Source organism: Arctopsyche grandis, chromosome 9 (genome assembly GCF_051622035.1).
Source record: "Arctopsyche grandis isolate Sample6627 chromosome 9, ASM5162203v2, whole genome shotgun sequence".
In the NCBI taxonomy this organism is placed as follows: Eukaryota; Metazoa; Arthropoda; class Insecta; order Trichoptera; family Hydropsychidae; genus Arctopsyche; species Arctopsyche grandis.
In genome coordinates this window covers 281,892-302,527 of record NC_135363.1, presented here as the reverse complement: position 1 = coordinate 302,527, position 20,636 = coordinate 281,892, and positions in this window count along the sequence as shown.

The following is a 20,636-nucleotide window of genomic DNA, read 5'->3' as shown; positions in this document are numbered from 1 at the left end:
TGCGATAACCTAATCAAATTATTTAAAGCATCTTTTAATTCTAAAGCGGACGGTTCGTTATTTTCTTTAACGTTTAATTGTTTATTCCTTAGTGGCCGACGAACATATGATAAAACTCGAAGGAGTCTTGGAAGATGAGAATATTTATCTATCCAATTATTTTCCCTCACAAGGGTAGCGTTAGTGACTACCCTTCTCTCTGGAAGATCTATTGTGATCTCAGGAGGTCTTCGAGGCCATCGTGATTCATCTAATTTCAACCAACTAGGGCCGTCCCACCATAACGAATTATGATTTAATTCTGATGGTTGAGTCCCTCGAGAAATTAAATCTGCTGAATTGTCTGTAGAGGAGACATGGTACCACTCAATGGGTTGAGATATTGATTGGATTTCGGCCACTCGATTGGCAACGAAGGTAGTCCATTTACATGACTCTCCCCTAATCCAATGCAATGCGACGGTTGAATCCGTCCAATAATATTTTTCATTAATATGAATTGTTAATTGGTCTATTGTTGACTTCATTTACTTTGATAATAACATAGCGGAGCACAGCTCTAAACGCGGAATAGTTACAAAACTGAGCGGAGCGACTCTCGAACGAGAACACACAAGATGACATTTGGAATTTCCCAATTGATCAGTACATTTTACATAAATACAAGCACCATAAGCTTTCTCGGATGCGTCACAAAATCCGTGTGCCTGTATATTAATGGCATTATTTAGTATTATCAATCTAGGAATTTTATAAAGTTTCATGACTGTATTGGATAATTGGCAATCTTTCCATTTTTTGAAGATTGTCTGAGGAATGAATTCATCCCAACCAATGGTTTGTTGCCAGACAGATTGCATTAATATCTTATAATTAATTAACAATGGAGATAATAGTCCTAATGGGTCGAAGATCTGACTAATTACTGATAAAAAGTTTCTTTTTGTTATATTTTCAGTCTCGACTTCGGTTTGAACCTTAAATACAAAAACGTCTTCCCGCGGTTTCCAAAATAAACCTAAAGTTTTGTGTGATTCGTTAGAGAAGTTAAAATCTGAACAATCGTCAGCTTTAACATCCGTGATTATACAGGAGTTGTTCGATGTCCATTTGCTTAAGGGCATACCAGCTGATAATAATATGGTTTCCAATTGAACCTTTAATAATTTACCAGCTTCAATAGTATTAGTTCCCGTGAGCAAATCATCAACATAAAAATCACGTTCGATCACTTTACTAGCGATGGGATATTTGTTTCTATTCTCCTCTGCTAACTGATTTAGACATCTAGTAGCTAAAAATGGGGCTGAAGCAGTTCCGAATGTTACTGTATTAAGCTTGTAATGCTTGAATTTACTCTGGGGATCTGTTCGCCAAATGATTCGTTGTACATTTTTATTTTTCTCTGCTATTTGAATCTGTCGGTACATCTGCTTAATATCCGCAGTAATCACGTATTTATGGAGTCGAAAGTTGAGTAGTAAACTTAACAAATCTGATTGGACACTAGGTCCCACCATCAAAATATTATTTAGTGAGATATTGGACGTTGTCTTTGCGGACGCATCAAAAACTACACGATATTTAGTGGTAAGGCTAGACTCCTTAACCACGACGTGATGAGGTAAATAACAATGAACCTCATGTGCCTCCGGAGGTTCACACTCTGACATATGTCCTAAATTTATGTACTCTTCTAAAACTTTATTGTATTCCATTTTTAAATTATTATTGGCTAAAAAACGTCTTTCCAAAGTTTTGTGTCTTTTCTCCGCAATGTGCAATGAACTTCCTAATACTACCGGGGAATTTTTATATGGTAAAGCTACACAAAATCTACCGTTTTTATCTCGTGATGTGTGTGCTTGGAAATGTTCCTCACATCTTTTCTCCTCAAGAGATTGATGTTTTACCATAGGAACCTGGTCTATCATCCAAAAGTTTTGAATGTGACTGTCTAATTGACTTAAGCCTATGTGGCTCTTCCCTGGAGCATTATTTACTTCGGGATATGGACCAACTATTGTCCATCGAATTCGGTATCCTTTAAGATAGGCATACCTTTTCCTAACTGGATGGTTCCTGCTTTCATAGCATGAACGCAAATCTCGGCGCCGAGCAATAAATCGATTGGCGTCGGTTTATTCCAAAGGGGATCTGATAACTTGATTCCCGCTGGTATTGAAATTAACTGTTGATCCAGTTTCACAGTTGGAATTTCGCCAGTAATTTCTGGTAATACCAAACAAAACACTTTGGTTGAGTAATTAGTGGTTGAAGACCTTATGGTCACCTTGGTGATGTGACGAATGCTACTTTCTTGATTAGCGATACCTACAATTTTTTGAGAGATTTTCTCTAATTTGAAGTTATTCTTCTTAGCGAAAGATGTGGTAACATAGTTGACTTGTGAGCCGGAATCTAATAATGTGCGACCCTTAACGACCGTTCCATTGGACGTTATAATGTCTACTTGTACCGTGGGTAAAATTATCTCCCTTTGAGAGAAATGAGTAGAATGAGCATTAATTGACTTCCTTCCCGTATTATTTGAACTAAATGTATCGTCCTGATGCAACAAAGTATGATGGTTTTGTTTGCACCTTAAGCAATTATAGTTAGACTTGCAATTTGTTATCTTATGCGATGAATTTAAACATTTAAAACACATGTTATTAGATTTAACGAATTCATTTCTTTCCAAACTGGATTTTGCTTTGAATTTATCACATTTGCCTATGAAATGATTATTTCGACAGAATGCGCATGCGTTTACCTTACTTGATGGGTTTTTGTTCGCGACATGAGTTCTCATGATTCTTTGACGACTATGAGGGAATTCCTTCACCGTAGTTACAGATGCAGTAGATTGTAATACATTACATCTATTCTGCAAGAATGTCTCTAAACTTTCATATGGTGGCATTTCTCTGCTAACCAGCGATATTTCCCAGTCTCTTACTAGATTAAAAGGTAATTTCCTTAGAACTAAACATGTTACCCATGGATCTAAAATTTCTCTCGCGTAACCCAACGATTCAATGTTTTTAATACACACTGTTACCTGATTCAATAGATTTCTCAATTCGATATGTGATTCTCTTGTGATTAATTTTAAGTCACAAAGTGAATTAATCCTAGTTTTGAGATTAAGTCTTGGTAAATTATATTGCTTGTCTAAAATACTCCAAGCTATTTCGTAATTGTCTGAGCTAATATCTAAACCTGATACAGCTGCCAAAGCGGGACCGATTAAGGATTGATGCAAATATTGCAATTTCGTGACATTCGAATATTCCGTTTTGTTTCCTATTATATTCTTAAAAGCTTGTTGAAACGATTGCCATTCAGATGGATCTCCCTGAAATGTGGGAATGGTTAACGTCGGTAACTTATCTCTAGCAAATTTAATCTTTGCTTGCTCTACCTTTAGTTTACTATCTTGAAAGGATTGGCAATCTAATGCTGCTTTAAGATTTTTAACTGTTATTGTAATTGCATCGTACTCTTCGTCTATTTGGCCGCTTTCGATATGTCTGTAAGGTTATCTAAATACTCGTAATGGAGTTTTCGGACATAATCGTATGCTTCTTTAATGGTTTGATACTGTCCTTCATCTAATTCGGAGGATTTATCTATTTTTCCTTTTAGTCTTTGTACCGCGCCTGAATACCTTAATTCTATTGACGTCATTATAACTTCTAGTTTATTTTCCTTCGCTAATATTTCTATCGATTGAGTCTGACTTCGAGTCTGATGTATTCTAGAGCTTGACCTGTCTCTAATAGGTTCTACGTCCCTAGTTGGATTTCGACCTTTATGCGACTGGGAAGTCGAAGCTTCTATTTCCTCGTTTTCAGCACTTGACATTTGTTTCAGAAAGTTGCACTATTTCGTCTCATAAATACAGTTATTCTCTACTATAGCTGTCAATTGAACTATTCGTAGAGATAAGGTAATAATATTCAATGATTAACCGTGAATCTTAATATTCTACTTTAACTATTATCACCAGAATCTATCCAACATATTTTGGAAGAAATAACAACCCTAAATTGGTGGGTGCTTGATTTAAACCACTTTGGGGCTACAAGTCTTGTGATTTATTTTAAATCACCACTGTTTCATCACACATTATGAAACAAAGAGATCTACCGATGTATGAATATACCGGTATGTACTTGATTTAATCCACTTTGGGGCTACAAGTCTTGTGATTTATTTTAAATCACCACTGTTTCATCACACATTATGAAACAAAGAGATCTACCGATGTATGAATATACCGGTACGTACTTGGCTTAAGCCACTTTGGGGCTACAAGTGTAATTCCACATTTATCGTGGAGGGGGGGGGGGAGGATGTTTCTACACACATTAAGAAACAAATAGATCTACCGATGTATGAATATACCGGTACGTACTTGGTTTAAGCCACTTTGGGGCTACAAGTGTAATTCCACATTTATCGTGGAGGGGGGGGGGAGGGTGTTTCTACACACATTAAGAAACAAATAGATCTACCGATGTATGAATATACCGGTACGTACTTGCTTTAAACCACTTTGGGGCTACAAGTATAATTCCACATTTATTGTGGAGGGGGGGGGGGGGGGAGGGTGTTTCTACACACATTAAGAAACAAAGATCTACCGATGTATGAATATACCGGTACGTACTTGGTTAAAGCCACTTTGGGGCTACAAGTGTAATTCCACATTTATCGTGGAGGGGGGGGGGGAGGGTGTTTCTACACACATTAAGAAACAAAGATCTACCGATGTATGAATATACCGGTATGTACTTGCTTTAAACCACTTTGGGGCTACAAGTATAATTCCCCACGTGCTTTGCTAATTTTACACTACATCTGATTTTACACTTTTAATACGAAATTCGATGCGACCGATGAAACATTCCTTCGTAGCGCGATATTATTTTATACAATCGCGTTAATTAATTGTTATACTTTAAAACATATTTTAAAAACTGACCTACCCACATGATTGCCTTTTGAACAGATTGCCTGAGATTGAATACATTCACTTACTTGAATATCCTTTACGATGTTTATGTGATCGTTCCGATAATTTTGGATTACCTCTGTGTCCCATGCATCTTTGTAGGTTATGTTTTTATTTATATATTTTCTGCGTCAATCACGCGGTCATGTACCTCTGTACATCAATCAATATATTGCTGAAATAGAAGCAAACATGTTATTAGTATTGGAAAGGTATGGATAGTAACAAAGGAACGATACCGATTTCTTAATTGACATCCATTTTTTCTCGACCACGTTTTTTCCTATTGGTTTTCCCGTTTGGTGTTGTGGCCTAGGTTACTGGTGTCCGGTTCGAAATGACCATCATGGAAAAGACTTCGATAATGGTTTGATGTAGTTTATTGAAATGTAAAATCTGCACGTGGTGGTTCAGCGGAGCGTACGAGAACACAACTTCTCCGTACGCCGTCTTTTCGCTGACTTACCGACCGTAGCGTTCTTCCGCTTAGGTCGACACTACTGCCAACTCGTCAATAATGCCAATCGACAATCAGTTAATAATACTGTTTGCCATACGTCATTATAAAAGTCGGAACACTCACCGATCCTAACCCAACCTAACCTAACTATCACCGAAATCAATGAATTCGATATTTTAAGATTTACACGAAACTCGCTTACCTCACCAAACCTAACCCAACCCAACCTAACCGTCACCGAAATCAAAGAATTCGACATTGCAAAAATATACACGAAACTAGCTTAACAATCCAAACTTAACCCAACCTAACCTAACCGTCACCTAAATCGAAGAATTTGAGATAAAAAAATTTACGCAAAACTCGCTTACATTACCAAACCTATCCCAACCTAGCCTAACTATCACCGAAATCAAAGAATTCGACAATGCAAAAATATACACAAAACTCGCTAACCTCACCAAACCTAACCCAACCTAACCTTACTATCACCGAAATCAAAGAATTCGACATTGCAAAAATATACACGAAACTCGCTTACCTCACCAAACGTAATCCAACCCAACCTAACCATCACCGAAATCAAAGAATTCGACATCGCAAAAATATACACAAAACTCGCTTACCTCACCAAACGTAACCCAACCCAACCGAACCATCACCGAAATCAAAGAATTCGACATCGCAAAAATATACACAAAACTCGCTAACCTCACCAAACCTAACCCAACCTAGCCTAACTATCACCGAAATCAAAGAATTCGACAATGCAATAATATACACAAAACTGGCTAACCTCACCAAACCTAACCCAACCTAACCTGAACATCACCGAAATCAAAAAATTCGACATTGCAAAAATATACACGAAACTCGCTTACCTCACCAAACGTAACCCAACCCAAACTAACCATCACCGAAATCAAAGAATTCGACATCGAAAAAATATACACAAAACTCGCTAACCTCACCAAACCTAACCCAACCTAACCTAACCATCACGGAAATCAAAGAATTCGACATTGCAAAAATATACTTGAAACTCGCTTACCGCACCAAACTTAACCCAACCTAACCTAACCGTCACCGAAATCGAAGAATTCGAGATTGTAAGATTTACACAAAACTCGCTTACCTCACCAAACCTAACCCAACCAAGCCTAACTATCACCAAAATCAAAGAATTCGACATTGCAAAAATATACACAAAACTAGCTTAACAATCCAAATTTAACCCAACATAACCTAACCGTCACCGAAATCGAAGAATTCGAGATAAAAATATTTACGCAAAAGTCGCTTACATTACCAAACCTATCCCAACCTAGCCTAACTATCACCGAAATTAAAGAATTCGACAATGCAAAAATATACACAAAACTCGCTAACCTCACCAAACCTAACCCAACCTAGCCTAACTATCACCGAAATCAAAGAATTCGACAATGCAAAAATATACACAAAACTCGCTAACCTCACCAAACGTAACCCAACCCAACCTAACCATCGCCGAATTCAAAGAATTCGACATTGCAAAAATATACAAGAAGCTCGCTAACCTTACCAAACCTAACCCAACCCAACCTAACCGTCACCGAAATCAAAGAATTCGACATTGCAAAAATATACACGAAACTAGCTTAACAATCCAAACTTAACCCAACCTAACCTAACCGTCACCTAAATCGAAGAATTTGAGATAAAAAGATTTACGCAAAACTCGCTTACAATACCAAACCTATCCCAACCTAGCCTAACTATCACCGAAATCAAAGAATTCGACATTGCAAAAATATACACAAAACTCGCTTACCGCACCAAACTTAACCCAACCTAACCTAACCGTCACCGAAATCGAAGAATTCGAGATTGTAAGATTTACACAAAAAACTCGTTTACCTCACCAAATCTTACCCAACCTAACTTATCCAACACCGAAATCAAAGAATTCGAGATTTTTAGATTTTCACAAAACTTGCTTACCTCACCAAACTTAACCCAACCTAATCTAACCGTCACCGAAATCGAAGAATTCGAGATAAAAAGATTTACGCAAAACTCGCTTACATTACCAAACCTTACGCAACCTAGCCTAACTATCACCGAAATCAAAGAATTCGACAATGCAAAAATATACACAAAACTCGCTAACCTCACCAAACCTAACCCAACCTAGCCTAACTATCACGGAAATCAAAGAATTCGACAATGCAATAATATACACAAAACTCGCTAACCTAGCCGAACCTAACCCAACCTAACCTAACCATCACCGAAATCAATGAATTCGATATTTTAAGATTAACACAAAACTCGCTTACCTCCCCAAACCTAACCCAACCCAACCTAACCGTCACCGAAATCAAAGAATTCGACATTGCAAAAATATACACAAAACTCGCTAGCCTCACCAAACCTTCCCAAACCTAGCCTTACTATCACCGAAATTAAAGAATTCGACATTGCAATAATATACACAAAAATCGCTTACCTCACCGATCCTAACCCAACCTAACCTAACTATCACCGAAATCAATGAATTCGATATTTTAAGAGTTACACGAAACTCGCTTACCTCACCAAACCTAACCCAACCCAACCTAACCGTCACCGAAATCAAAGAATTCGACATTGCAAAAATATACACGAAACTAGCTTAACAATCCAAACTTAACCCAACCTAACCTAACCGTCACCTAAATCGAAGAATTTGAGATAAAAAGATTTACGCAAAACTCGCTTACATTACCAAACCTATCCCAACCTAGCCTAACTATCACCGAAATCAAAGAATTCGACAATGCAAAAATATACACAAAACTCGCTAGCCTCACCAAACCTAACGCAACCTAACCTAACTATCACCGAAATCAAAGAATTCGACATTGCAAAAATATACACGAAACTCGGTTACCTCACCAAACGTAATCCAACCCAACCTAACCATCACCGAAATCAAAGAATTCGACATCGCAAAAATATACACAAAACTCGCTTACCTCACCAAACGTAACCCAACCCAACCGAACCATCACCGAAATCAAAGAATTCGACATCGCAAAAATATACACAAAACTCGCTAAACTCACCAAACCTAACCCAACCTAGCCTTACTATCACCGAAATCAAAGAATTTGACAATGCAATAATATACACAAAACTGGCTAACCTCACCAAACCTAACCCAACCTAACCTGAACATCACCGAAATCAAAGAATTCGACATTGCAAAAATATACACGAAACTCGCTTACCTCACCAAACGTAACCCAACCCAAACTAACCATCACCGAAATCAAAGAATTCGACATCGAAAAAATATACACAAATATCGCTAACTTCACCAAACCTAACCCAACCTAACCTAACCATCACGGAAATCAAAGAATTCGACATTGCAAAAATATACTTGAAACTCGCTTACCGCACCAATTTAACCCAACCTAACCTAACCGTCACCGAAATCGAAGAATTCGAGATTGTAAGATTTACACAAAACTCGCTAACCTCACCAAACTTAACCCAACCAAGCCTAACTATCACCAAAATCAAAGAATTCGACAATGCAATAATATACACAAATCTCGCTTACCTCACCAAACCTAACCCAACCAAACCTAACCATCACCGAAATCAAAGAATTCGACATTGCAAAAATATACACAAAACTAGCTTAACAATCTAAATTTAACCCAACATAACCTAACCGTCACCGAAATCGAAGAATTCGAGATAAAAATATTTACGCAAAACTCGCTTACATGACCAAACCTATCCCAACCTAGCCTAACTATCACCGAAATTTAAGAATTCGACAATGCAAAAATATACACAAAACTCGCTAACCTCACCAAACCTAACCCAACCTAACCTAACTATCACCGAAATCAAAGAATTCGACATTGCAAAAATATACACAAAACTTGCTTACCTCACCAAACGTAACCCAACCCAACCTAACCATCGCCGAATTCAAAGAATTCGACATTGCAAAAATATACAAAAAGCTCGCTAACCTTACCAAACCTAACCCAACCCAACCTTACCGTCACCGAAATCAAAGAATTCGACATTGCAAAAATATACAAAAAACTCGTTTACCTCACCAAACCTTACCCAACCTAACTTATCCAACACCGAAATCAAAGAATTCGAGATTTTTAGATTTTCACAAAACTTGCTTACCTCACCAAACCTAACCCAACCTAACCGAACCATCAAAGAAATCAAAGAATTCGACATTGCAAAAATGTACACGAAACTAGCTTAATAATCCAAACTTAAGCCAACCTAATCTAACCGTCACCGAAATCGAAGAATTCGAGATAAAAAGATTTACGCAAAACTCGCTTACATTACCAAACCTTACGCAACCTAGCCTAACTATCACCGAAATCAAAGAATTCGACAATGCAAAAATATACACAAAACTCGCTAACCTCACCAAACCTAACCCAACCTAGCCTAACTATCACGGAAATCAAAGAATTCGACAATGCAATAATATACACAAAACTGGCTTACCTCACCAAACCTAACCCAACCTAACCTGAACATCACCGAAATCAAAGAATTCGACATTGCAAAAATATACACGAAACTTGCTTACCTCACCAAACGTAACCCAACCCAACCTAACCATCACCGAAATCAAAGAATTCGACATCGAAAAAATATACACAAAACTCGCTAACCTCACCAAACCTAACCCAACCTAACCTAACCATCACGGAAATCAAAGAATTCGACATTGCAAAAATATACTTCAAACTCGCTTACCGCACCAAACTTAACCCAACCTAACCTAACCGTCACCGAAATCGAAGAATTCGAGATTGTAAGATTTACACAAAACTCGCTAACCTCACCAAACCTAACCCAACCAAGCCTGACTATCACCAAAATCAAAGAATTCGACAATGCAATAATATACACAAAACTCGCTAACCTAGCCAAACCTAACCCAACCTAACCTAACCATCACCGAAATCAATGAATTCGATATTTTAAGATTAACACAAAACTCGCTTACCTCCCCAAACCTAACCCAACCCAACCTAACCGTCACCGAAATCAAAGAATTCGACATTGCAAAAATATACACGAAACTCGCTTACCTCACCAAACGTAACCCAACCCAACCTATCCAACACCGAAATCGAAGAATTCGACAATGCAAAAATATACACAAAACTCGCTAACCTCACCATACTTAACCCAACCTAACCTAACCGTCACCGAAATCAAAGAATTCGACATTGCAAAAATATACACGAAACTCGCTAACCTCACCAAACGTAACCCAACCCAACCTATCCAACACCGAAATCGAAGAATTCGACAATGCAAAAATATACACAAAACTCGCTTACCTCACCGATCCTAACCCAACCTAACCTAACTATCACCGAAATCAATGAATTCGATATTTTAAGATTTACACAAAACTCGCTTACCTCACCAAACCTAACCCAACCCAACCTAACCGTCACCGAAATCAAAGAATTCGACATTGCAAAAATATACAAGAAGCTCGCTTACCTCACCAAACCTAACCCAACCCAACCTTACTGTTACCGAAATCAAAGAATTCGACATTGCAAAAATATACAAAAAACTCGTTTACCTCACCAAACCTAACCCAACCTAACCGAACCATCAAAGAATTCGACATTGCAAAAATGTACACGAAACAAGCTTAACAATCCAAACTTAACCCAACCTAACCTAACCGTCACCGAAATCGAAGAATTCGAGATAAAAAGATTTACGCAAAACTCGCTTACATTAACAAACCTTACGCAACCTTGCCTAACTATCACCGAAATCAAAGAATTCGACAATGCAAAAATATACACAAAACTCGCTAACCTCACCAAACCTAACCCAACCTAGCCTAACTATCACCGAAATCAAAGAATTCGACAATGCAAAAATATACACGAAACTCGCTTACCTCACCAAACGTAACCCAACCCAACCTAACCATCACCGAAATCAAAGAATTCGACATCGAAAAAATATACACAAAACTCGCTAACCTCACCAAACCTAACCCAACCTAAACCTAACCATCAAGGAAATCAAAGAATTCGACATTGCAAAAATATACTTGAAACTCGCTTACCGCACCAAACTTAACCCAACCTAACCTAACCGTCACCGAAATCGAAGAACTCGAGATTGTAAGATTTACACAAAACTCGCTAACCTCACCAAACCTAACCCAACCAAGCCTAACTATCACTTAAATCAAAGAATTCGACAATGCAATAATATACACAAAACTCGCTTAGCTAGCCGAACCTAACCCAACCTAACCTAACAATCACCGAAATCAATGAATTTGATATTTTAAGATTAACACAAAACTCGCTTACCTCCCCAAACCTAACCCAACCCAACCTAACCGTCACCGAAATCAAAGAATTCGACATTGCAAAAATATACACGAAACTCGCTAACCTCACCAAACGTAACCCAACCCAACCTATCCATCACCGAAATCGAAGAATTCGACAATGCAAAAATATACACAAAACTCGCTAACCTCACCAAACTTAACCCAACCTAACCTAACCGTCACCGAAATCAAAGAATTCGACATTGCAAAAATATACACGAAACTCGCTAACCTCACCAAACGTAACCCAACCCAACCTATCCAACACCGAAATCGAAGAATTCGACAATGCAAAAATATACACAAAACTCGCTAACCTCACCGATCCTAACCCAACCTAACCTAACTATCACCGAAATCAATGAATTCGATATTTTAAGATTTACACAAAACTCGCTTACCTCACCAAACCTAACCCAACCCAACCTAACCGTCACCGAAATCAAAAAATTCGACATTGCAAAAATATACACAAAACTGGCTAACCTCACCAAACCTAACCCAACCTAACCTTACCATCACGGAAATCAAAGAATTCGACATTGCAAAAATATACTTGAAACTCGCTTACCTCACCAAACGTAACCCAACCTAAACTAACCGTCACCGAAATCGAAGAATTCGAGATTGTAAGATTTACACAAAACTCGCTAACCTCACCAAACCTAACCCAACCAAGCCTAACTATCACTGAAATCAAAGAATTCGACAATGCAATAATATACACAAAACTCGCTAACCAAGCCGAACCTAACCCAACCTAACCTAACCATCACCGAAATCAATGAATTCGATATTTTTAGATTAACACAAAACTCGCTTACCTCCCCAAACCTAACCCAACCCAACCTAACCGTCACCGAAATCAAAGAATTCGACATTGCAAAAATATACACAAAACTCGCTAACCTCACCAAACGTAACCCAACCCAACCTAACCATCGCCGAATTCAATGAATTCGACATTGCAAAAATATACAAGAAGCTCGCTAACCTCACCAAACCTAACCCAACCTAACCTCACCATCACCGAAATCAATGAATTCGATATTTTAAGATTTACACAAAACTCGCTTACCTCACCAAACCTAACCCAACCCAACCTAACCGTCACCGAAATCAAAGAATTCGACATTGCAAAAATATACACGAAACTAGCTTAACAATCCAAACTTAACCCAACCTAACCTAACCGTCACCTAAATCGAAGAATTTGAGATAAAAAGATTTACGCAAAACTCGCTTACATTACCAAACCTTTTTTTTTTTTTTTTTTTTTTTTTTTTTCCTATGCGTGGGAGGAGAAAATCTTCAATAAGACTCCCTCTAGTCCGCACTAGAGGGAAGTGTCAGATTTTTACTGACTAAAAAACTCCCCCGACTCACCTCACCCCTTTGGGGACCCCACTCGTTGGTGGATTGCTTCCGCAGGGGCTGATTTCGTCCTTGTTGGCTTCTCCTTTTTGTGCGGATCCCTCCTTTCCAGTTCATCTAGTTGACCCGCTTGGTTTCTGTTTCCTGAAAAACATTCATTTGCAGTATTAATCATAGGCTGGTAATAACATTACCAAACCTATCCCAACCTAGCCTAACTATCACCGAAATCAAAGAATTCGACAATGCAAAAATATACACAAAACTCGCTAACCTCACCAAACCTAACCCAAGCTAACCTAACTATCACCGAAATCAAAGAATTCGACATTGCCAAAATATACATGAAACTCGCTTACCTCAACAAACGTAACCCAACCCAACCTAACCATCACCGAAATCAAAAAATTCGACATCGAAAAAATATACACAAAACTCGCTAACCTCACCAAACCTAACCCAACCTAACCTAACCATCACGGAAATCAAAGAATTCGACATTGCAAAAATATACAAAAAACTCGTTTACCTCACCAAACCTAACCCAACCTAACCGAACCATCAAAGAATTCGACATTGCAAAAATGTACACGAAACAAGCTTAACAATCCAAACTTAACCCAACCTAACCTAACCGTCACCGAAATCGAAGAATTCGAGATAAAAAGATTTACGCAAAACTCGCTTACATTAACAAACCTTACGCAACCTTGCCTAACTATCACCGAAATCAAAGAATTCGACATTGCCAAAATATACATGAAACTCGCTTACCTCAACAAACGTAACCCAACCCAACCTAACCATCACCGAAATCAAAAAATTCGACATCGAAAAAATATACACAAAACTCGCTAACCTCACCAAACCTAACCCAACCTAACCTAACCATCACGGAAATCAAAGAATTCGACATTGCAAAAATATACAAAAAACTCGTTTACCTCACCAAACCTAACCCAACCTAACCGAACCATCAAAGAATTCGACATTGCAAAAATGTACACGAAACAAGCTTAACAATCCAAACTTAACCCAACCTAACCTAACCGTCACCGAAATCGAAGAATTCGAGATAAAAAGATTTACGCAAAACTCGCTTACATTAACAAACCTTACGCAACCTTGCCTAACTATCACCGAAATCAAAGAATTCGACAATGCAAAAATATACACAAAACTCGCTAACCTCACCAAACCTAACCCAACCTAGCCTAACTATCACCGAAATCAAAGAATTCGACAATGCAAAAATATACACGAAACTCGCTAACCTCACCAAACGTAACCCAACCCAACCTAACCATCACCGAAATCAAAGAATTCGACATCGAAAAAATATACACAAAACTCGCTAACCTCACCAAACCTAACCCAACCTAAACCTAACCATCAAGGAAATCAAAGAATTCGACATTGCAAAAATATACTTGAAACTCGCTTACCGCACCAAACTTAACCCAACCTAACCTAACCGTCACCGAAATCGAAGAATTCGAGATTGTAAGATTTACACAAAACTCGCTAACCTCACCAAACCTAACCCAACCAAGCCTAACTATCACTGAAATCAAAGAATTCGACAATGCAATAATATACACAAAACTCGCTTAGCTAGCCGAACCTAACCCAACCTAACCTAACAATCACCGAAATCAATGAATTTGATATTTTAAGATTAACACAAAACTCGCTTACCTCCCCAAACCTAACCCAACCCAACCTAACCGTCACCGAAATCAAAGAATTCGACATTGCAAAAATATACACGAAACTCGCTAACCTCACCAAACGTAACCCAACCCAACCTAACCGTCACCGAAATCAAAGAATTCGACATTGCAAAAATATACACGAAACTAGCTTAACAATCCAAACTTAACCCAACCTAACCTAACCGTCACCTAAATCGAAGAATTTGAGATAAAAAGATTTACGCAAAACTCGCTTACATTACCAAACCTATCCCAACCTAGCCTAACTATCACCGAAATCAAAGAATTCGACAATGCAAAAATATACACAAAACTCGCTAACCTCACCAAACCTAACCCAAGCTAACCTAACTATCACCGAAATCAAAGAATTCGACATTGCCAAAATATACATGAAACTCGCTTACCTCAACAAACGTAACCCAACCCAACCTAACCATCACCGAAATCAAAAAATTCGACATCGAAAAAATATACACAAAACTCGCTAACCTCACCAAACCTAACCCAACCTAACCTAACCATCACGGAAATCAAAGAATTCGACATTGCAAAAATATACTTGAAACTCGCTTACCGCACCAAACTTAACCCAACCTAACCTAACCGTCACCGAAATCGAAGAATTCGAGATTGTAAGATTTACACAAAACTCGCTAACCTCACCAAACCTAACCCAACCAAGCCTAACTATCACCAAAATCAAAGAATTCGACAATGCAATAATATACACAAATCTCGCTTACTTCACCAAACCTAACCCAACCAAACCTAACCATCACCGAAATCAAAGAATTCGACATTGCAAAAATATACACAAAACTAGCTTAACAATCCAAACTAAACTCAACCTAACCTCCGTCACCGAAATCGAAGAATTCGAGATAAAAATATTAACGCAAAACTCGCTTACATTACCAAACCTATCCCAACCTAGCCTAACTATCACCGAAATTAAAGAATTCGACATCGCAAAAATATACACAAAACTCGCTAACCTCACCAAACCTAACCCAACCTAACCTAACCATCACGGAAATCAAAGAATTCGACATTGCAAAAATATACTTGAAACTCGCTTACCGCACCAAACTTAACCCAACCTAACCTAACCGTCACCGAAATCGAAGAATTCGAGATTGTAAGATTTACACAAAACTCGCTAACCTCACCAAACCTAACCCAACCAAGCCTGACTATCACCAAAATCAAAGAATTCGACAATGCAATAATATACACAAATCTCGCTTACCTCACCAAACCTAACCATCACCAAAATCAAAGAATTCGACATTGAAAAAATATACACAAAACTAGCTTAACAATCCAAACTTAACCCAACCTAACCTAACCGTCACCGAAATCGAAGAATTCGAGATAAAAAGATTTACGCAAAACTCGCTTACACTACCAAACCTAACCCAACCAAGCCTAACTATCACCGAAATAAAAAAATTCGACAATGCAATCATATACACAAAACTCGCTTACCTCACCGAACCTAACCCAACCTAACCTTACCATCACCGAAATCAATGAATTCGATATTTTAAGATTTACACAAAACTCGCTTACCTCACCAAACCTAACCCAACCCAACCTAACCGTCACCGAAATCAAAGAATTCGACATTGCAAAAATATACACGAAACTCGCTAACCTCACCAAACGTAACCCAACCTAACCTATCCAACACCGAAATCGAAGAATTCGACAATGCAAAAATATACACAAAACTCGCTAACCTCACCGATCCTAACCCAACCTAACCTAACTATCACCGAAATCAATGAATTCGATATTTTAAGATTTACACAAAACTCGCTTACCTCACCAAACCTAACCCAACCCAACCTAACCGTCACCGAAATCAAAAAATTCGACATTGCAAAAATATACACGAAACTCGCTAACCTCACCAAACGTAACCCAACCCAACCTAACCATCGCCGAATTCAATGAATTCGACATTGCAAAAATATACAAGAAGCTCGCTAACCTCACCAAACTTAACCCAACCCAACCTTACCGTCACCGAAATCAATGAATTCGACATTGCAAAAATAAACAAAAAACTCGTTTACCTCACCAAACCTTACCCAACCTAACCTATCCAACACCGAAATCAAAGAATTCGAGATTTTTAGATTTTCACAAAACTTGCTTACCTCACCAAACCTAACCCAACCTAACCAAACCATCGAAGAAATCAAAGAATTCGACATTGCAAAAATGTACACGAAACTAGCTTAACAATCCAAACTTAACCCAACCTAACCTAACCGTCACCAAAATCGAAGAATTCGAGATAAAAAGATTTACGCAAAACTCGCTTACATTACCAAACTTTACGCAACCTAGCCTAACTATCACCGAAATCAAAGAATTCGACAATGCAAAAATATACACAAAACTCGCTAACCTCACCAAACCTAACCCAACCTAACCTAACTATCACCGAAATCAAAAAATTCGACATTGCAAAAATATACCCGAAACTCGCTTACCTCACCAAACGTAACCCAACCCAACCTAACCGTCACCGAAATCAAAGAATTCGACATTGCAAAAATATACTTGAAACTCGCTTACCGCACCAAACTTAACCCAACCTAACCTAACCGTCACCGAAATCGAAGAATTCGAGATTGTAAGATTTACACAAAACTCGCTTACCTCACCAAACCTAACCCAACCAAGCCTGACTATCACCAAAATCAAAGAATTCGACAATGCAATAATATACACAAATCTCGCTTACCTCACCAAACCTAACTGTTCCGACTTTTGTAATGACGTGTGGCAAACAGTCTTATTAACTGATTGTCGATTGGCATTATTGACGAGTTTGCATTAGTGTCGGCCCAAGCGGAAATACGCGACGGTCGACAGAGTCAGCGAGCAGACGGCGTACGGACAACTTGTGTTCCGTACGCTCCGCTGAACCACCACGTGCAAATTTTACATTTCAATAAACTACATCAAACCATTATCGAAGTCTTTTCCATGATGGTCTTTCAAACCGGACACCAGTAACCTAGGCCACAACACCAAACGGACAAACCAATAGGAAAAAACGTGGTCGAGAAAAAATGGATGTCAATTAAGAAATCGGTATCGTTCCTTTGTTACTATCCATACCTTTCCAATACTAATAACATGTTTGCTTCTATTTCAGCAATATATTGATTGATGTACAGAGGTACATGACCGCGTGATTGACGCAGAAAATATATAAATAAAAACATAACCTACAAAGACGCATGGGACACAGAGGTAATCCAAAATTATCGGAACGATCACATAAACATCGTAAAGGATATTCAAGTAAGTGAATGTATTCAATCTCAGGCAATCTGTTCAAAAGGCAATCATGTGGGTAGGTCAGTTTTTAAAATATGTTTTAAAGTATAACAATTAATTAACGCGATTGTATAAAATAATATCGCGCTACGAAGGAATGTTTCATCGGTCGCATCGAATTTCGTATTAAAAGTGTAAAATCAGATGTAGTGTAAAATTAGCAAAGCACGTGGGGAATTATACTTGTAGCCCCAAAGTGGCTTAAACCAAGTACATACCGGTATATTCATATACCGGCAGATCTCTTTGTTTCTTAATGTGTGTAGAAACTTTCTCCCCCCTCCCCCCTCCACAATAAATGTGGAATTATACTTGTAGCCCCAAAGTGGCTTAAACCAAGTACATACCGGTATATTCATATCGGTAGATCTTTGTTTCTTAATGTGTGTAGAAACACCCTCCCCCCCCCCCCTTCCACGATAAATGTGGAATTATACTTGTAGCCCCAAAGTGGCTTAAACCAAGTACATACCGGTATATTCATATCGGTAGATCTTTGTTTCTTAATGTGTGTAGAAACACCCTCCCCCCCCCCCCCCTTCCACGATAAATGTGGAATTACACTTGTAGCCCCAAAGTGGATTAAATCAAGTACATACCGGTATATTCATATACCGGCAGATCTCTTTGTTTCTTAATGTGTGTAGAAACTTTCTCCCCCCTCCCCCCTCCACAATAAATGTGGAATTATACTTGTAGCCCCAAAGTGGCTTAAACCAAGTACATACCGGTATATTCATATCGGTAGATCTTTGTTTCTTAATGTGTGTAGAAACACCCTCCCCCCCCCCCCTTCCACGATAAATGTGGAATTATACTTGTAGCCCCAAAGTGGCTTAAACCAAGTACATACCGGTATATTCATATCGGTAGATCTTTGTTTCTTAATGTGTGTAGAAACACCCTCCCCCCCCCCCCCTTCCACGATAAATGTGGAATTACACTTGTAGCCCCAAAGTGGATTAAATCAAGTACATACCGGCATATTCATACATCGGTAGATCTCTTTGTTTCATAATGTGTGATGAAACAGTGGTGATTTAAAATAAATCACAAGACTTGTAGCCCCAAAGTGGTTTAAATCAAGCACCATTCAATTTAGGGTTGTTATTTCTTCCAAAATATGTTGGATAGATTCTGGTGATAATAGTTAAAGTAGAATATTAAGATTCACGGTTAATCATTGAATATTATTACCTTATCTCTACGAATAGTTCAATTGACAGCTATAGTAGAGAATAACTGTATTTATGAGACGAAATAGTGCAACTTTCTGAAACAAATGTCAAGTGCTGAAAACGAGGAAATAGAAGCTTCGACTTCCAAGTCGCATAAAGGTCGAAATCCAACTAGGGACGTAGAACCTATTAGAGACAGGTCAAGCTCTAGAATACATCAGACTCGAAGTCAGACTCAATCGATAGAAATATTAGCGAAGGAAAATAAAGTAGAAGTTATAATGACGTCAATAGAATTAAGGTATTCAGGCGCGGTACAAAGACTAAAAGGAAAAATAGATAAATCCTCCGAATTAGATGAAGGACAGTATCAAACCATTAAAGAAGCATACGATTATGTCCGAAAACTCCATTACGAGTATTTAGATAACCTTACAGACATATCGAAAGCGGCCAAAATAGACGAAGAGTACGATGCAATTACAATAACAGTTAAAAATCTTAAAGCAGCATTAGATTGCCAATCCTTTCAAGATAGTAAACTAAAGGTAGAGCAAGCAACAATTAAATTTGCTAGAGATAAGTTACCGACGTTAACCATTCCCACATTTCAGGGAGATCCATCTGAATGGCAATCGTTTCAACAAGCTTTTAAGAATATAATAGGAAACAAAACGGAATATTCGAATGTCACGAAATTGCAATATTTGCATCAATCCTTAATCGGTCCCGCTTTGGCAGCTGTATCAGGTTTAGATATTAGCTCAGACAATTACGAAATAGCTTGGAGTATTTTAGACAAGCAATATAATTAACCAAGACTTAATCTCAAAACTAGGATTAATTCACTTTGTGACTTAAAATTAATCACAAGAGAATCACATATCGAATTGAGAAATCTATTGAATCAGGTAACAGTGTGTATTAAAAACATTGAATCGTTGGGTTACGCGAGAGAAATTTTAGATCCATGGGTAACATGTTTAGTTCTAAGGAAATTACCTTTTAATATAGTAAGAGACTGGGAAATATCGCTGGTTAGCAGAGAAATGCCACCATATGAAAGTTTAGAGACATTCTTGCAGAATAGATGTAATGTATTACAATCTACTGCATCTGT